This window comes from Ovis canadensis, chromosome 22 (genome assembly GCF_042477335.2).
Source record: "Ovis canadensis isolate MfBH-ARS-UI-01 breed Bighorn chromosome 22, ARS-UI_OviCan_v2, whole genome shotgun sequence".
In the NCBI taxonomy this organism is placed as follows: Eukaryota; Metazoa; Chordata; class Mammalia; order Artiodactyla; family Bovidae; genus Ovis; species Ovis canadensis.
This window is the reverse complement of record NC_091266.1, coordinates 45,903,437-45,922,964: the sequence shown is the minus strand read 5'-3', so window position 1 is coordinate 45,922,964 and position 19,528 is coordinate 45,903,437. Positions and strand designations below refer to the sequence as shown.

The 19,528-nt window shown below is 37.1% G+C and overlaps 1 protein-coding gene across 20 annotated transcripts in view; it reads right to left on the bottom strand.

Moving 5' to 3' along the window:
• Positions 1-19,528, bottom strand: part of ADD3 (adducin 3) — a 129,778-nt gene that overhangs the window by 35,730 nt on the left and 74,520 nt on the right. For 9 of the 20 annotated variants that reach the window (XM_069567057.1, XM_069567072.1, XM_069567056.1 and 6 more), the window contains one exon: positions 9,902-9,947. The exons of 10 other annotated variants lie outside the window; for them this stretch is intronic. The gene's annotated coding sequence lies outside the window, so the exon portion shown is untranslated. Of the gene's footprint in view, positions 1-9,901; positions 9,948-11,563; positions 11,736-19,528 lie in introns of all 20 variants that reach the window. One more of the 20 variants, XM_069567058.1, reaches the window with a different exon arrangement.

Genomic DNA, 19,528 nt, shown 5'->3' with positions numbered 1-19,528 from the left:
CTCACTTCTAAGAATCTACTCAAAAGAACTGAAGACAGGTATTCAAATAAAAACTTGTGCATGAACTGTTCAAAGCTGTATTACTCACAATAGCCAAAAGGTGAAAACACTCCAAATGTCCATCAACTGATGAATGGATAAACAATAACTATAGTGTAGCCACATAATGGAATATTTATCCATAAAAGTAATGAAGTATTGATACATCTACAATATGAATGAACCTCAAAAACATTAGCTAAGTGAAAGAAGCCAGACACAAAAGACCACACGTTATACAATTTCACTTATAGTCATGTCCGACTCTTAGCGACCCCATGGTCTGCAGCCCACCAGGCTCCTCCGTCCATGGGATTTTCCAGGCAAAAGTACTGGAGTGGGGTGCCATTGCCTTCTCTGTATATGAAATATACAGAATGGGCAAATTCATGGTACGGAAAGCAGACTGATGACTGGCAGGGGTGGGAGTCGGGGAAGAAATGGGGAGTGACTGCTTAATGGGTACTGGGTTTCTGTTTGAGATGATGAAAAAGTTCTGGATCTAGATAGTGGGGATGGCTGTACAGTATTACGAATGTACTTAGTGCCACTGAATTATACACTTTGAATGGAAGATTTTATGTTATATATATTTTACCATGATAAAAAATTAACTCAAAACAGAAACTATAAATCATTTAGGAAAAAAATCTTTAGGATCTAAGCCCAGGCAGTGTTCACAGATTTGACACCAAAACATGATCCATGAGAGGAAAACTGACAAATTGAGCTTCCCCTCAATTTTAAATATTTATCTGCAGAAGACACTGTTAAGAAGATGAAAAGAAAAGCTATAGGCCATGACAAAATATTTGCAAACCACACATCTGACAAAGGACTAGAATGTATAATATATAACAAACTCTCAAAACTCAGAAGTAAAAAGAAATCAAACAATTAGAAAATGGGAAAAAAGACACTGAAAAGGACACGTGGTAGAAAAGCACATGAAAAGATGTTTAACATCATCAGTTATTATTGGTAGTTGACCACATAAAGGACTGAGTGGGATATGTGTGCTCAGTCATGTCCAACTCTTCTGCGACCCCATGGACTGCAGCCTGCCAGGCTCTTCTGTTGTGGGATTTCTCAGGCAATAATACCAGAGTGGGTTGCCATTTCCTTCTCCAGGGGACCTTCCAGACTCACGGACTGAACCCGTGTCTCCTACATTGGCAGGCAGACTCTTTACCACTGAGCCACCTGAAAAGCCAGTAGTTATTAGGGAAACACAAATTAAAATCACAAGGTATTACTATACAGGTCCTGGTCCCAGAAAGGCTAAAACAAACAAAAAATAATGATAATCTTAAATGCTGGGGAGGGTACAGGGAAACTGGATCCCTTGCACCCTGCTAGTGGGAACATAAAATGGTAAGCAATTTCAGCAAATGTTTGACGTTTTAAAAAACAGAACATGCAACTAAAAAATGATTCAACAATTGATCTCCTGGTCATTTAATTTTTTAAAAAAAAGGAGAACATAAGTTCACACAATGTCACAATCTGTATACAAATGTTCACAGTAGTTTTAGTTGTGTAACAATCAAAGACTAGAAATAATCTAGATATCCTTCAACATGTAAATGATGAAACATGTGGTATATTCATACTAGAAAATATTACACACGTTAATAAAATGGAATGAATTACTGATACACATAATAGCCTGAATAAATCTCTAGTGAATCACAATTGAGCTAAAAAAAAAGCCAATTCCAAAAGATTACATACAGCATGATTTCATTTATATAATATTCTTTGAATGACAAAATTATAGGAGTGGGGGATAGATTCGTGGTCGCCAGGAGTGGGGAAGGTGTATGCTCTGGAGGCAGAGAGGAGTACAGAGGAGGAAGGAAGGCATGCAGGGTTATAAAAGGAGAGATCTTTGTGGTGATGGAACTCTTTTCTGTCCTGACTATGGTGGTGGATACATGAACATACACATGAGATAATACTGCACAGAACTAAACTCACAAACACACATACAAAAGATTTACAAGCAAAACTGAAAATCTGAATAAGACGAGTAGATTACCACAATGTCAATATCCTGACTGTGATATTACACTATGGTTTTATAAGATGTCACCATTGAGGGAAAGTAAATGAAGGGTGGGGCTTCCATTGGCTCAGAAGGTAAAGAATCTGCCTGCAATGCAGGAAATCCTGCATTCAATCCCTGGGTCAGGAAGATCCCCTGGAAAAGGGAATGTCTACCCACTGCAGTATTACTGCCTGGAGAATTCCGTGGACAGAGGAGCCCAGAGTTGGACATGACTGAGCAATTAATACTACTTCAAGATGAAGGGTACACAGGGTCTCTGTATTAATTCTTATAATTGCATGTGAATCTATGATTATCTCAAACTTTGAAAATTTAAGTTTAAAAAGGCCATTCCATAATGATGGAAAAAGTCAAATTGCTAGTTTCTATTCCACGTAAAAATGTAATCAACTCTACAGCAGAATAAACCTTACATTGTAGTCACTTTTTGGATATTTTCCGTACCAGAATGTATTTTTAAAGCAGTTCTGTCAATACAACTAAACTGAATATGAATAAAAATGCATACATTCCATTAGCATCAACTGGTCACTGAAAAATACTTCTCATGATGATTAGAGTAAGTTTGGAATTTATTATCTGGCCACATAGTAATTTACTCAAATTAAGGTCAGTCAGAATATGAAGCCCCTGGCAGAAAATAAAATATTGTAAAAAGCATTTAATGGATACTGTTCAGATTTCACTACTAGTCTTTATAAACCAGGGGACATAGCAAGTGGAAATACTGACTCAACTGTTGGTTCTGTTAAGGAAATGTAAAAAATCTTGCTGTGGTCAGATCAATTTAATATTATTGTTTTCTATGAGAAATAAAATCATTGAGAAGTAGCTCATTTCAGGTCCAAGAGCTAGCAAGTGGTAGATCAGGGATTTAAATCTACTTTGTTGATTCAGTTCAGTCGCTCAGTTGTGTCCAACTCTTTGCGATCCTATGGACTGCAGCATGCCAGGCTTCCTTGTCCATCATCAACTCCTGGAGTTTACTCAAACTCAAGTCCATTGAGTTGGTGATGCCACCCAACCATCTCATCCTTGGTAGTCTCCTTCTCCCACCTTCAATCTTTCCCAGCATCAGAGTCTTTTCAGATGAGTTTGTTTTTCGCATCAGGTGGCCAAAGTATTGGAGTTTTAGCTTCAGCATCAGTCCTTCCAATGAATATTCAGGACTGATTTCCTTCAGGATGGACTGGTTGGATCTCCTTGCAGTACAAGGGACTCTCAAGAGTCTTCTCCAACACCACAGTTCAAAAGCATTAATTCTTCAGCGTCAGCTTTCTTTATAGTCCAACTCTCACATCTGTACATGACTATTGGAAAAGCCATAGCCTTGACTAGGACCTTTGTTGGCAAAGTAATGTCTCTGCTTTTTAAGAAGCTGTCTAGGTTGGTTATAACTTTTGTTCCAAGGAGTAAGCGTCTTTTAATTTCATGGCTGCAGTCACCATCTGTGGTGATTCTGGAGCTCCAAAAAATAGTCTGTCACTGTTTTCACTGTTTCCCTATTTATTTGCCATGAAGTGATGGAACCAGATGCCATGATCTTCGTTTTCTGAATGTTGAGCTTTAAGCCAACTTTTTCACTCTCCTCTTTCACTTTCATCAAGAGGCTCTTTAGCTCTTTTTTACTTTCTGCCATAAGGGTGGTGTCATCTGCATATCTGAGGTTATTTCTCCTGGCAATCTTGATTCCAGCTTGTGCTTCATCCAGTCCAGGACTTCTCATGATGTACTCTGCATATAAGTTAAATAAGCAGAGTGACAATATACAGCATTGATATATTCTTTTCTGGATTTGGAACCAGTCTGTTCCATGTCCAGTTTTAACTGTTGTTTCTTGACTTGCATATAGATTTTTCAGGAGGCAGGTCAGGTGGTCTGGTATCCCCATCTCTTTCAGAATTTTCCAGAGTTTGTTGTGATCCACACAGTCAAAGGCTTTGGCATAGTCAATAATGCAGATGTTTTTCTGGAACTCTATTGCTGTTTTGATGATCCAACAGATGTTGGCAATTTGATCTCTGGTTCCTCTGCCTTTTCTAAAACCAGCTTGAACATCTGGAAGTTCACAGTTCATATACTGTTGAAGCCTGGCTTGGAGAATTTTGAGCATTACTTTGCTAGTGTGTGAGATGAGTGCAATTGTGCAGTAGTTCGAGTATTCTTTGGCATTGCCTTTCTTTGGGATTGGAATGAAAACTGACCTTTTCTAGTCCTGTGGCCACTGCTGAGTTTTCCAAATTTGCTGGCATATTGAGTGCAGCACTTTCACAGCATCATCTTTTAGGATTTGAAATAGCTCAACTGGAATGCCATCACCTCCACTAGATTTGTTCTATGTGATGCTTCCTAAGGCACTTGACTTCACATTCCAGGATGTCTGTTTGTTGATTGGAGAAGATTAACGCCCACAGTCTTAATCACAAGTCAGATTCAGGCAGGGGTAACTAGTAGTTTCTTTTCAAATGCTAATTCAAGCCACTATTCAGTGGCACTGAGGGGTTGAAAAGATTTTACTCAGGTCCCAGAAGAAAAAATATTAATACCAGAATTGCCATGGCTTAGAAGAGAGTCAGCATCTTCACCATATGGAGCCCTAAGGAAGCATGTTTAAAGGGAAGTAAGCAGTAGATTCTAGTTTCTGTTAACCCTGAACAACTAATTCTAAGCATAAAGATTTCTGCTACTGGGTGATATTCAAAACAACTCAGTTCTAGGACTCCTTCTCTTTAAGATTAACCAATCCTATTACACAGTCATGTTTTCTACCGCCTCAGAACAATATGACAGCACAAACCAGTTTGAACTCCACTGGCGGGAAAAACAGTCTTTCAACAATGTTCTTTGAATTGAAAATGAGGCAGAAAACAGATTTTAAAAAATATTATAAAACTTAACACTATGGGTTTTCCTCTGGATATGCAGATTAGAAACAAGATATCAAACATAAAGTTCTAGCTTTAAAAATCTCATCCAAATATTTATGCAGTAACTATCTAGTGTGTATGTTGAAAGAACAGTAGGTTCAAGACACAATTAGATGAAACATTTTGGAATGATGGCTTTTGAACTTTTAAAAAATGGCAATCTACAATAAGAAATATATTTTATATTGTAATCACATACAAATACATGAGATGTATAACTGAAACAAATTCAGGACATGATGCTAATACTTTCCCTTACTATGTGGTATATTCTGATATTTTCTATCTTAATCTCTTCCTTTAAAAAAATGCTGGTCAAATTTACTCATGATCTACTATTAAGCTGTAATCTACAGTTTGAAAAACACTGCCCTAGGCACTCTAAGTCATGGTTGGATCAGAAATAGAAAGGAAAAGAGTGTGTGTGAGAGAGAGGAGGGAGGGAGATGGGGGATGAATATGTGCTAGAGAGATGGAAGGGAATAAGAAGTGATTCCTTGATTTTTTTAAACAATAATATTTATGGCAGATTATGGAAATGAGATACTAGTGCTTTGAGGGATAACTAAATTTTCCTGCATTTGAACACTTAGAAATTATTGTCCCTGTTATTTAACAGGGGTTTTTTTCCTTCATTTTTTCTTGACTCACAGCTACTTCCACTTCACTTTTTGAGATCTCTTTGCTTATGTTTGTAGTCCCCACAAGGACAGAGTACTCCACAGCAGCGGCTGAACTGAATTATTTTACTATATCACAACTCCTTCCAAATCAATCTGGTTTGTGTTACTTCTAGGCTGGGAACAGTAAAAACAATACTATGAAAAGTTATTACTTATGAAAAGTCTTTCCAAACTTGAAATTCTTGGTGCTTTTAACAGCTTTCTCCAGAATATAAGCAAAAAGATGGGTGTACTTTTCAAGTACCAGGCCCATTGTTTTGTATTTAAAACAATCAAATATATGCCAAGACTTCAAAGCAGCATATTTGGTTAACAACAACAATAACAAATGCTGGTTTATTTAGTTTTTCTTGATGAAAGTTACTATAAAATTGTGAACGTATTTAAAGTTCTAGAAAACAACTTAAGACTTTGCATAAACTATGACAAGCCACATCAGATCCACCAGTGAAGTTTTTATTCATTTTACACTGTAAAATACATGAACTACTTTCACTGCTAGCCAAAATTTTATACACAAATGACATGGAAATTGATAGATATGGAAAACTGAACTAGAAGTAGATAAAAGCCAAGAAAAAAAAAAAAGCTATTGAGTGGCACTGAGTAATAGATGGCACTTTCTAAATGCCCAAATGGAAGAAGATTTAATTAGCCCATGAAGCATTGTGATCTTATTGCTATAATGGCTACTGATTCTGAGAGCTCTCTTGGAGTATTTCAGACTAGAATCAAGGAACACATTTTATTGATAAGAGGAAACTACATGCAGAAGTGATGAGCAATTTTTCTAAAGCTATAGTGCGGGAAGTATCAGATATTGCTATAAAATTATACTAACATTAGTAATACTAATTTATTAGTATTACCATATCACTCACAGATAGCCCCGTTGTCAAAATTTATGCCTCAAATGAAATATAAGAAAAAAACAAGGCCCACCATACACAAGTATTTTATAAATAGTATTGACTGAGAGGAATAGGCTATAAGGAAAGCCTAAAAATCCTAGTGCTTGTAAATAGACTTAATGTTATGATTGCCTGTCTAGCATGCACAGGAAAGCAGATGCACAAATGGGGTAGCTGCACAGTGGTGCTCTGCATGACTGAAACGACCTAACACATTTTCTTTAAGTAACTAGACTTTTAAAAATTAAGAAGTATCACTAACGTATTACTAGGAAATTAAGGATCTTTTTCACTTTAATTCTTTACAGGCTTTGAAGGAAAAATTAAGAGAACAGCCAGTCCAAATCTCTAGTTTTCTAGATTAGATAACTAATGAAAGAGGTCTTCATTCAGAGAAATGCCCAAGATTATACACTTAACACCATCAGGGTGATCTAAGTTCTCCTAGCTCTTTTGCAACACAATATTGCTTCCTCATTAGTTGGCCTTCTTTTCTATCAGTTCTCAGCAACCCAGATAAATAAGATACATAAGAACAAGGAGTATTAGGAGATGGGCAGACCAAAAAATTTAATAAGATAGGCAAAGATGAGTAGTATCATAAAATATCACAGAACATTCCATACAATTTTGATTTTCAAAGAAAGAACTAATTAATACATGCGGGGTAAGGTCCTTAAACTGGCTCAAGTCTGTATGAAAACTCCACCACCTGGGCAATGATTAGTATTTTGGAAGTTGTAACTGTTACCTAGCAGACAACTGTTATGTCTTAATTAGAATTATCAGAATGACATCGACTGCGCCCTGGGTTAACAATAACTTATGTTCAGGTTTACATTTGTATCTCTAAAGTTAATTTAACATCACTTGAAAAAGATTTGAGGGTCTGTGTTCAGTTCAGTTCAGTCGCTCAGTCCTGTCCAACTTTTTGCGATCCCAGGGAGTGCAGCATGGCCTCCCTGTCCATCACCAACTCCCAGAATTTACTTAAACTCATGTCCATTGAGTCAGTGATGCCATCCAACCATCTCATCTGATGTATAATGAAACAAATCCGCCCTCGGAAAAAAATTATGTTGGCAGTAATTTCATTGTATAGAGTAAAAAAAAAAAACCCTGAGATTTAGCAATTTGTCTTGGACTACCAAACAAGGAATTAACTCACAGTTATAGATCTTAATTAGGTGTGGAACAGTGAACCAAAAAAGATGGAACAGCTCAAAGGGCTTTATTTCCTAGAAGTATATACAGCTATTACAAACTTAATTACTGTCTTTCTTTACTGGGCACCTGAAAATATATTCTAGAATTACAATACTCAGCTTCAAAACAAAAATGATAAATATTCTCAAAGTAGTAAAGTAAAAAAGTCTTGTATGGCTACCAAACTGGTATAAATTTAATTTAATTTTCTGTGGCCTATTGCCAGAATCCTAAAATTGATCCAAATCATTCTTAAATTTCTGAATCCTTTTTCTGTTCTTCTGAAATAACTTCTATTGCTATTGTTTAGTCACTAAGTTGTGTCCAACTCCTTTGAGACTCCATGAACTGTAGCCTGCCAGGCTCCTCTGTCCACAGGGTTTTCCAGGCAAGAATACTGGTGTGGGTTTCCATTCCCTTCTCCAGGGGATCTTCCTGACCCAGGGACTGAATTGGTGTCTCCTGCATTGGCAGGAGGATTCTTCATCAGTGAGCCACCTGGGAAACCTTACTTCTGTTGAGTATCAGTTCAGTTGCTCAGTCGTGTCCGACTCTTTGCGACCCCATGAATCGCAGCATGCCAGGCCTCCCTGTCCATCACCAACTCCCGGAGTTCACTCAGATTCACATTCATCGAGCTGTTGAGTATACCTTTAATATAAAACTATAAACTCTAATGGCTCAGATGTTAAAGTGTCTGCCTCCAATGTGAGAGACCTGGGTTCGATCCCTGGGTTGGGAAGATCCCCTGGAGAAGGAAATGGTAACCCACTCCAGTATTCTTGCCTGGAGAATCCCATGGACAGAGAAGCCTGGTAGGCTACAGTCCACGGGGTCGCAAAGAGTTGGACATGACTGAGCGACTTCACTTTCACTTTTCACTTTCATAAACTCTTAAGCTTCAACACAAAAGTCTAGGAATCTACAGGTGATCAGCAAAAGATACTATTGATTTGAGCCTGAGTTAAAAATTCAACTTAACTCAAAAAACTAAAACAGAATACCATATGATCCAGCAATTCCAATTCTGGGTATATATCCAGAAAAAACAAAACACTAATTGAAAAGATACATGCACTCCAATGTTCACAAAGCAGCACTATTTATACACACAAGATTCAGAAGCAACCCAAGTGCCAGACAAATGAATAAAGAAGATGTGGTGCATATATATACAATGAAATATTACTCAGGCACGAGAAAAAAAATAATTCTACCATTTGCAGCAATATGGATGGATCTAGAGAATATCATGCTTAGTGAAATAAGTCAGAGAAAGACAACTATTGTACAACATCACTTATACATGCAACCTAAAGAAAAAAGTACATGCAAAACAGACAGACTCATACACGTAGAAAACACACCAGTGGTTACCAAAGAGGGAGAGAGGAGGAGGGGAGCAAATCAGGGGCGTGGAGTTAAGAGATGACAATCTACTGTGTATAAAACAGACAAACAACAAGGATATATTGTACAGCACAGGAAATTTTAGTCATATCTTATAATAACTTTTAGTGAAGTATAATCTGTAAAAATAGGGAATCACTATGCTGCATACCTGAAATTAGCATTGTAAATTAACTGCGTCAATTTAAAAAAATCTATCTTAAAGTCAAGGAAAACAATGCCAACAATAATAAAACAAACTAATAACAGTAACAACAACCCTTCATGTTTCTAAGGGTCTTGTACTTAATGAAAACTGACAGTTGGCTCAGCATACATTAAAAAAAAAACAACAAAAGAAAGGTATCAATTGGAGAGCACAGCTATGGGAGTGTTTTGGCTTCAAACTGTTTTATAAATAAATGTAATACTTCTAATTAAGATAAACTATTTTAGCAAACATGAAACATACATCCTGTGTTTGAATAACTGGAACACAGTAGTAGTTCTATATAACCATAATACATGTTGTTCAAGTAGGTCCTTGCTGGGTTACACTGAGCAGGGTGATTCAAAGACTAAAGACATTCACTGTTGGACAAACAAAATGAATCTACTTTCTTTCTCACTAAGGTATTAACAGTTGATGAAGAATATTTCATTGATTAACATTACCTGTTTCAAGGAACAGTGACCTGGTCGTCTGTATTTAGAGTAGGGGCTGTGGAAAAGAGAGAAAGTCACTTGCTTAGACATTGCTAGGACTAGAAAAAATGTTCATCACTAAACTGAAAAAAACCTCATTATAAATAGGTCAAATTGACCAGTTCTAATGGGCATGCAAGGGACAGAGTTACAAACTTGAAGACATGAACCAAAAGTTCAAAAGAAGTGTAATTTCTTGAAGCCTAAACTTAAATCACTTTTTAGGCTTAGCTCAAATTGCTCCCAACATGAATCATTTGAAAAAACAAATATAAAACTGATTAAAAAAAAATATATATATATATATATATTCCTGTAAAATGATGAGTAAAACAACCAGAGAGAGAGGAACTCTCTCAAGTATCTTACAGAATTCAAAAACACATGGCCTCGGTGCCTATACCCTCCTTTCTACAAAATATGATGAACGTTTTGTATCTATCCCTTCAATCATCATTTGTCTTCAACATGAAGTGTATTTGGAAATGGTTAGGAAAAAACTAAAAGGTAGATTTTTTTTTTTTCCCTAAGAGAAAGTTGACAGAGACTAGTGGATTGATTACTCAAATGTGCCTCTAAGACATTTAGTTTCTGTTATTAAGTCCCCTGGTATCAGTGAAAATTTTTAAAGTGAGATCCAGGAAACTATCCAAAACCTGACAGCTCATGATAAATGAGAGGTTTTAAAAAGTGGAATCACTGGAGATTATGATTTTTAAAGAAAGAGGCACTGCTCTCAGTTTCTGGAGATACCTTAAACCTTTGGCTCTACTATTTAGTCCTGGAAAAAAGCTTTAAAAAAAAATTTATTCGTGCAGCACTGAGCTTGAAAAATTTAAAGTTGCCACTTTTGACATTTTCTTGAGAGGAATGTTTGAGGAAAATTCACTCTTACCTATTTTTGCATATCTCCTCTGAAACCTCAGGAAAAATTTTCCAAAGTGAGTATCAGAATACAAGTTATATATAAAACTTAACTCCCTCAAATTCCAACCTTATATATACCTTTTTTTTTTAAAAAAATTCTGAACTCAAGAAATTCTAGCTCCTCATTCTGAAGAAATGCAAATGGTCCTACAAAAGTTCATTACAGTATTAAAAACAAGTTGAATTTGCAAAATAAAACATTCACCCAAAAGGCTGATCTAGAAAACTGAGTTGTTACTGTAGATGGTGCTTCTAATGTTCACTCCTAATGTCATCATTGTGACCAGCAAAGATAGGAGGAAGGCTGATACAGAAAGTATGAGGCAAAGTTTCTTATTTTAAAAATTGAAAGGAAAATACACAGAAAATGTTAAAGAACCCAAGGTATGAGTTAGTTCCAAGAATTCATTTTGTTCTACTATTTCAGGTATCTCATTTCTGGATTTTATGATTATAAATTATAAAATACAGCTGTAAAAAGTCAATCCAAAAGCTGTAGGTAACTCAATACATAGTTCCTGCAAAGAAATCTGATTTGAAGAAGTTCCTCCCACCAGATTTTGGATGGTAAGTAGGATTTCAAGATCATCACAACCTCATCTGTTTTCTTTCTATGCAAAGTCCAAGACTGAGTCAGGAAAATGTAATTTATTAAGCACAGGTAATAGTGGGGCTTCCCAGGTGGCTCAGTGGTAAGGAACCCACCTGCCAATGCAGGAGATGCATTCGGTTCGATCGGGTTCAATCCCTGGGTCAAGAAGATTCCCCTGGAGGAGGAAACCCACAGCAGTATTCTTGCCTGGGAAATCCCATGGACAGGGGAGCCTGGTGAGCTGCAGTCCATGAGGTCGCAAAGAGTCAAACAAGACTGGAGTGACTGAACACACATACATACAAACTACTTGAAAATCATTTCCAAAAATACTGGTCATAACCTGTCATTCAGAACTCTGATAATGGTTTTAAGTGGAAGTCCATGAAAAGAGATGTTTATCAACCACAAAAAATTAAAAAAAATTTTTATATCTATTTTTGTGGACTATTATTTTCAAATGAATTATGCTTTAAATCTAAAATTTTTTACTACATACTGTACTGGGTTGAATAGTATCCCCTAAAATTCATATCATTACCTAAGACTGTGACTTTATTTGAAAATAAGGTCTTAATTTGTAATCAAATTAAAATGAGGTCATAAAGATTAGTGTCTTTATAAGAAAACACTGAGATGTGGACACAAAGACACACAAGGGAAAAAGCCATGTGACGATGGAGGCGCAGACTGAACTGAGGCAGCCACAAACCTAGGAACCCCAAGGACTGCCAGCAGCTACCAAAGGCTAGACGAGAGACACAAAACGGATCTTCCCTCAGAGCCACCGAAAGAAACCAACCCTGCTGACACCCTAATTTTGGACTTCAGGGCTCAAGAACTGTATGAGAATAAATTTCTCTTGTTTTCAGCTACTCATTTTGTGGTACTTTGTTATGGTAGCCCTAGGAAACTAACATACATACTGTTCCAATGGAATTTCCATCCCAGTAACAGCTATTTTAGGAAGCATTTTACCATCACAACAGTGGGAGAGGATAGCACACCTTTGCAAAATCAAAGCCAGCTCTTTAGGAATGACAGAAATCAAAATAGCAAGCCAAATGACATCATTTGGTATAAGTAAGGGCAATGCAACATAAATGTCTTCCACGATGGCGTGATGTTCGCAAACTATCACAATGTTAGACCGAGAGACACCGATCCCAAGAAAATCTGAAGCAAAAAGATAAGAACGTTCCTGTTATATCAGATTCTGAACAGAAATTTCTTTGTAAAACTTCAGGAAGATGCACAATGAACATCAACCACAAGTGAAAGATGCAGTGGGCTCTACTGGTTCCATCACAGCTGAAACAGTTAAGGCAGTTATCAAGTTATAAAACATTTCAGTCTGATGGAATGTCTTTTCATTAAGCAAGAGTGAATTTAAAAAGGCACTCACTCACTTTTATCAGGTTTCCTGTCATGTGTACATACAAGCTGCATTTCTGCCCTTCTCCCCACAACAGGGATCACTAAACCCTAACCTGCAGATTCAGCCTCATGCCAGGCTCTGGGGGCCCACAGGATTACAAGAAACCTTAAGAAACTAGTTGAGCAGCTCAGCATCAGGTCAGACCTGCTGCTGCTGCTCCCACTCTTGATGTTTGACTTTCACTTTAGCAACACTTTTATCTGATGATTATTAATAATCAAACTCTGTTCTCTCCTAGCCATTCCACTCACTCGAAAATGAAAGTGTTAGTTGTTCAGCTGGGTCCAACTCTTTGCCTCCCCATAGACTGTAGCCCGCCAGGCTCCTCTGTCCATGGAATTCTCCAGGCAAGAATACTGGAGTGGCTTGCCATTCTCTTCTCCAAGGGATCTTCCTGACCCAGGGACTGAACCTGGGTTTACCTGCATTGCTGGCAGATCCTTTACCATTTGAACCACCAGGGAATCCCTTTCTTGCTTTTCTATCAGGTAACTCCAAAATACTTTCAAAAGTATTCGACCCTCTTTCCCAGATTTTAGTCTTAGACCCTTCTATCAGTTTCTACTGTTCCCTGAGGTAACCTAATAGCACAAATCTTGACTTTTAGCAGGGGACTGCTGATGCCATGCAGACTTCCCCGGATTTAATTCCCATCCAGACTTCTACCAATGGCCACCCTTTCCAAATCACCCTGTTCCTATGCTCTGCCTACAGGCCAGGGTTTGAAACCTACTGTCCAACCTCCCTTACACCAACAATCTTACACCTGGGCTTTTTCCGACTGCCTGTTGTGAGGAATCTGTCCTATCCTCAAGGGTCTTGCCTGGATTCCAAATCTTTGTCAAGCATTCAGCCATTCCAACTCTGTTACTAACACCATCCTTCTTAGTAATTTAGCTTTTGCATTTTCCCATTAAACAAATCACACCAGAATTTTTAAAAACACAATTTTTGAATGTTTTTATGAGGAGAGAGGTAATGGCTAGCATCTTGTATTACCTAACATTGTTTTAAGAATGTGGCATGTTTTAACTCATTTAATCCTCGTAATAACCTTAGGCAGGCAGGTGCTATTACCACACTCAGTTTACAAACAAAGAAACAGCATATTGAAGTTACATGTCCAAGATCACACACCAATGTGCATGTAGCTATGATATGAATTCAAGCATATGGGCTCCAGAACCTACACTATGTTGCATCTTGACCTTCTACTATACCTGTCCCCATCACTAAACTTCAGGGTTTTCAGATTTTGAGTCATTTCAAATTTATACCTGGTTAAGCTCCTTTGGTACATGTTTCCAACTCCTCCTCTATCTACTCAGCTCCAAATCCAAGTCCCCACCTCTAGTGTGAACTCTTTGATAAGATATATATTTTCATAGATTGTATTTTCTTACACTCAAATTTACCAGAATGTAAAAGCATGAAGTATAGAGTGTGACTCTCAGGGATTTGATTATCAAGTCAATAATAAACAAGTAAAATCCCTCAGTCAATTAACTAAATTTTATCTTCTGCAAAGTGTAATCTAAAACTGTGACTGTGAGCTTTAGAAAGAGGTGAGGGGAGCCCTCTGGATCCTAATGTCTAGATTACATGCGCTTCATTATTCCATCTAGAACTGCGTTAGACATATACTGCCACATAGGCTTGTAGGTTCATTTAAAGAGGTCTAGACTCTGACCTGGTATAAAATAAGACTCAGCCTTGAGAAGTAAGCCTAGTCAGTATTAGTAAGAATCCTGAAAATGTGTGTGCACACAGTTTGGTATTTTATGACAATTCATAGAAGAGAAAAAGAGATTGAGATTCACAGCTGGAAACAGAGTCTTAATAAAAAGTTTAAAAAGTAATGTTAAAGAAGGTCTAAAAAATCTAATGCCAAATTCAGGGGAAAAGAGAAAACCTTAAAACAACATCTTTAATTTATGGAGGCAAGCTTATTAAAAACAAGAGGCTGAAAAATACCTCTGTAAGGATAACAGAGAAACAACCAGCATTTATAAATCTAAATGACAACTCCTCCAAGAAATAAATACTGCTTTCCCTAACATTATCTAATTACAACCAAAAGAAGAGCATCTCTAGAATTTAAAGGTGTTAAGAGTATTATTACAAAAGTACTACCCCCTCATGTTCTCCATAAGAAGAAACAGGTCCCAGGAGAGACTGTGACTTGCCCAAGTCCCTCAATTTATCTGACTCAAGATTTTTTCACCTTATCTAGAGCAGCACATGATATAAAGAATGCTGATCACACGATCTCTCAATGTAAGAGAAGATTTAAATATGAACGACATTTTAAAAATTATTTTAACTAAAGGTTCTGGCAATAAACTAATTTTAAAAGTCGCTTCAGTCGTGTCTGACTCTTGTCAATTTTAAAAGCTACTGTACATTAAATGTTAACTTTCATGAAAAAGAAAAATCACCTAGTGCCTCAAGCACCAGTTTCTTGAGTTTAAGGGGTTTGTAGGTATGTATCCAGGGTTAAAAACACACAAAACAGACTTTCTTGGTGTGTGCTTTCATAAGAATTTAGAGTCATTTATACCTTTTTTTAGATAATGAGAACACTTCTTTTTTAAACTTTCCAAGTAATTCACTAGGGAGAATATATTTTAAGACTCAGCTTTTTGTGCCCACTCATACATGCCTGAAGGGTCTACTTAAATTGCTCGCTATAATTTACATTCAAGCTTGGAGTAGGATTCTTGTTTTTCTGATGCTCACAAAGACTAGACTCACAGTTTAGTTCTATAGAGCCTATTTAGCTGGATTTAAAGCCTACTGTCAAATAAAAAGCAATCTTCATGGCGCTTAGTAACTTAAAGTAGCTCTCCAGAGTTTGTAAATACTTTGTCTACTTTTTATCTCTACTGTCAGGGAATGGTTTTCCATAAAGTTGTAAAGTATTATTCTAAACATCTAAAAGGTAATACGGATACTACAATCCTTTGGGTTCACGGTTACATCTGAGTAACACAAAGTTACCTACCATAATTTTCCAAGCATACCATTTTCTTAGTCATTCCCTCAAGTTTTGCTTTTTTTTTTTTTTTAAAGCATCCTGGAGTCCCATCTATAAAAAAGAAATTATTCAGAATCTGGCTTGGGGTTTCTAAAATTCAGGCTCTGAAAACAGGATGGAAAAAGCTTTAGGATCCCTCACAGATTTAGAGGAAAATGATGACTCTCCCAAACAAAAGCCATTTCCCTAACTGATGCTCTGATCACATTATTTCTCACACACTTGGAAAGTTTTCCCTGCTCATCTCCATCCAGTCAAATCTTAATCTACACCTTGCGGTCTATTAGAAAACCAGCTCCTTCCATGATGGCTTCCTCAGTCTCCTCCATCAGAATTAGCCTCCCTACTCCCCCTCAGTATTCCCAAAGCACTTTATCATAGTCTGTGTTGCTTTTGAATTGTTTATGTCTGTTTGATCCAGTAACTGGGCCAACATCTTTTTCCTTTCTTCACTGTCCACTTACATTTACTCAGTAAGGGTTTATTAAACTGAGTGAGGTGAGTAGGGCTACTGACTTATAATATCCCATTCTCCAGTAAACTAGGGCAGAGAATCTAGAGCAACTCTTGAAAACTGGGCGTATCACAGTTTGATCCGAATGGCCAGGCACCCAAGATGGCTGAGGTAATGAAATGTGTGGAATGTCTGTAGCAGAGTGAAAAGTAATCACAAAAAAATGTGAAAGTATAAAAAGAGCAATTTAAAAAAACCTATACTTAACCACTGTGTTCTGAGGCCAGATACAAATAATGCTACAAAATATCATCTTAATATAACCAAAAAAACTACTTATCCACTAATCCAGCTGTTAGATAAAGAGTATAAAGAGATATAAAGCACAGATAGGTCCTGCCCTTGAAGACTTTTTTAGTTTAACTGAGAATCAAAATTCTCTGTCGACTACATGGAAAGATACTGACGGTACAAGCAAGTTTATGACAAATGCCAAAGGAAAGATAAATAAAAATAAGATATCTAAGAGTTGAGATGAAGCATGTATGTAGTATTTGTATGATGGCATTTTATGTTTTTATGTCAGCATGAAACAAAGGCAATTTGAGGGGAAACAGGACACTGCCGTGGTGTTACTCTGCGTATGCTGTAGTACCGTTTTGTATGTTGTGTAAAACAAGAAGCAGTGAACAAAGCAAAAAGGTGATGTGTGTCTATGAGAAAAATTAATTGTACGGTATCATTTCAGTACATCCTGTTGTATATTTTAGTCTTGTTTCCTTTCTCTTCCATATCGATAAGAGGATGCGAACTGTACTGTTTCCTGCTAGTTACCCATATTAGAGAAGAAATTTTAAAAAAAGAGAGTACTAGAAGGAAACAGGAAAGAACACGTGAATTGCAATTGTCAAAAAAACAAAAACAAAACAAAAAACAAAAACCTAGCCTAGCTGGCCTTATTTGTGAAGCATAATTGCTTTTAGCATATGGAAGGTTTTTTTTTTTCCCACATTTTCTTTGTATAAAACTTGTATTAAATATCTTTTTTGATGATGGTATTTCTTTGTGACTGAGCCAATGGATTCACATGGTATGCTCTTTTGGGTTCCCCACCCCGTAATTTTTTCTGATTCGTCACCTTTTTTTAATTAAACTGTTTTGGAAAAATACAAAAGTAAATAAGATATCTAAGAGTTGTTGAGGACTGCTGATAAACAGAATTCTGGATCAAGACAGTAAGGGAAGGTTTCAGTGCGGAGGTAAGGTCTGAATTTCATGATGTATAAAGTGAGGCGGTTTGAAACAGATGACCTCCAGCCAACCTTCTAAATCTGAAATTTTATTGTAGTCTTATCACATAATTATAGTAGTGTCTTGATACTAACTCACCACCCCCTGAATGGAGTTTTCTTCTTAATCATTCATTATAAAAGTAACAGCTTTTGAAGGCTTGATATTTTGTGAGAGAACTTGAGTTGGAGGCTTTTTTCTTTATACCAGTTTCTTGGTATGGCTTCCAAAATTCAAAACAGGCTTTTAAATGGACATTTTTCATACCCTCAAAAACATAGCTGAAATAATTTATTCTTCTCTCTCTGCCGATAGGAAGTGCGCAGAGTAAACCTGCAAAAGTTCACCTCCGTTATTAAAGCACTTTTTTCTTCTTTGTTCTTTTTAACTGTCATGGCTTTTGTACCCAGCAGTTACTGACGGTCAAACATATTCTGAAGCCTGGCCAAAGTTTTTTTTTTTAGGGTAACACTCAAAACAAAGCAAATATTGGCTTAGTTATGACACTTGTTGTTCTAATACATTAATAGCCTATTGTCCACTGTGGTTGTCTCAACAAGATAATACATTGAAAAACAGCGTTTCCTGATAGGAAGTGAATTCCCACTGTGTGTCACAGGACCCTGGCCAAAAGCTGGGCTCCAAAGGAGAAAAAGCAGTCCCTTCTGGGATTTCATACATAACAGACCAGAGTAATGATTAGACTATTTCTCTCTTGTTTAAAAAGCTTTCTGCTTCAGCTCAAACGAAAATCTGCTTGACTGATTTTGCTATCCTGGGACTATTTTTCTACTACGATTTCAAATGTTTTAGACAAAGTTTGTTCAACATCCTGTAGGCAGAAGTATCCTGTATATTTCTAAACTCTGGAGAATTTCCTTAGTTGTAAATGCCACAATGGATGAAGTAACTTGACAAGGGTATTGCGATATGTCATCAAGACATGGTATAGCCAGTTTCTAGTTTCATACGAGCAACTGTTTAAGCCATTATAAAATACAAGGTACAATAAGTGCAACAATAGGCAAAAATGAGGGCTCAATTAATCCACGTATCACAAATGTGTTTCATTTAGAATTTGATTAGTGGGACACTGATGTCACCAGCAGACCCACACACAGAAGAGTAACTGACACTACCCTAAGAAGATATTAATACCCCTTATTAAATACCGGAAATATACTTTGTTTTCATCTATTTTCTCAAACTTGAAGAACTTTTTCTGCCCAGTTCTACTTACCAGTGGATACTGGAAAACTGCAACAATGGAAGAAATAACAGTTGTCATTTTAGTAGATTCTGGTGAACCTGTCTCTGTCACCTGGCATTCCCACTATTTAATGCAGTTCTTGGCTCCTAGAAGGTCCTCAATACATTTTGCTAAACTGAACTATGTCAAACAATTGACATGAAAACTAACACGGAATACTAGCATTATCTGGATAACAACCTCTCAGGTTTCAGGGAGGCACACTTACTCAAGGTATGTCAAGCTTTCTGCTAAGAAGCTAGGGTCACCAGCGCGCGCGCGTTCACACACACACACACGCACACACGCACGCACACGCACGCACACACGCGCACACACACACTCCTCTACTTTCATGCCAAGAAAATGTCTTCTTATCTCCCTGTTGTAATGATATAAATCAAATGAAGACATTCTTATTCCATTTTGCTTTCAGGATAGCTGTCATTTGACAGAATTATAAGAACTATGAAATAGGCAATGCTAAACATCCTATTCGAAGAGTTGACTCATTGGAAAAGACCCTGATGCTGGGAGGGATTGGGGGCAGGAGGAGGAGACGACAGAGGATGAGATGGCTGGATGGCATCACCGACTTGATGCACATGAG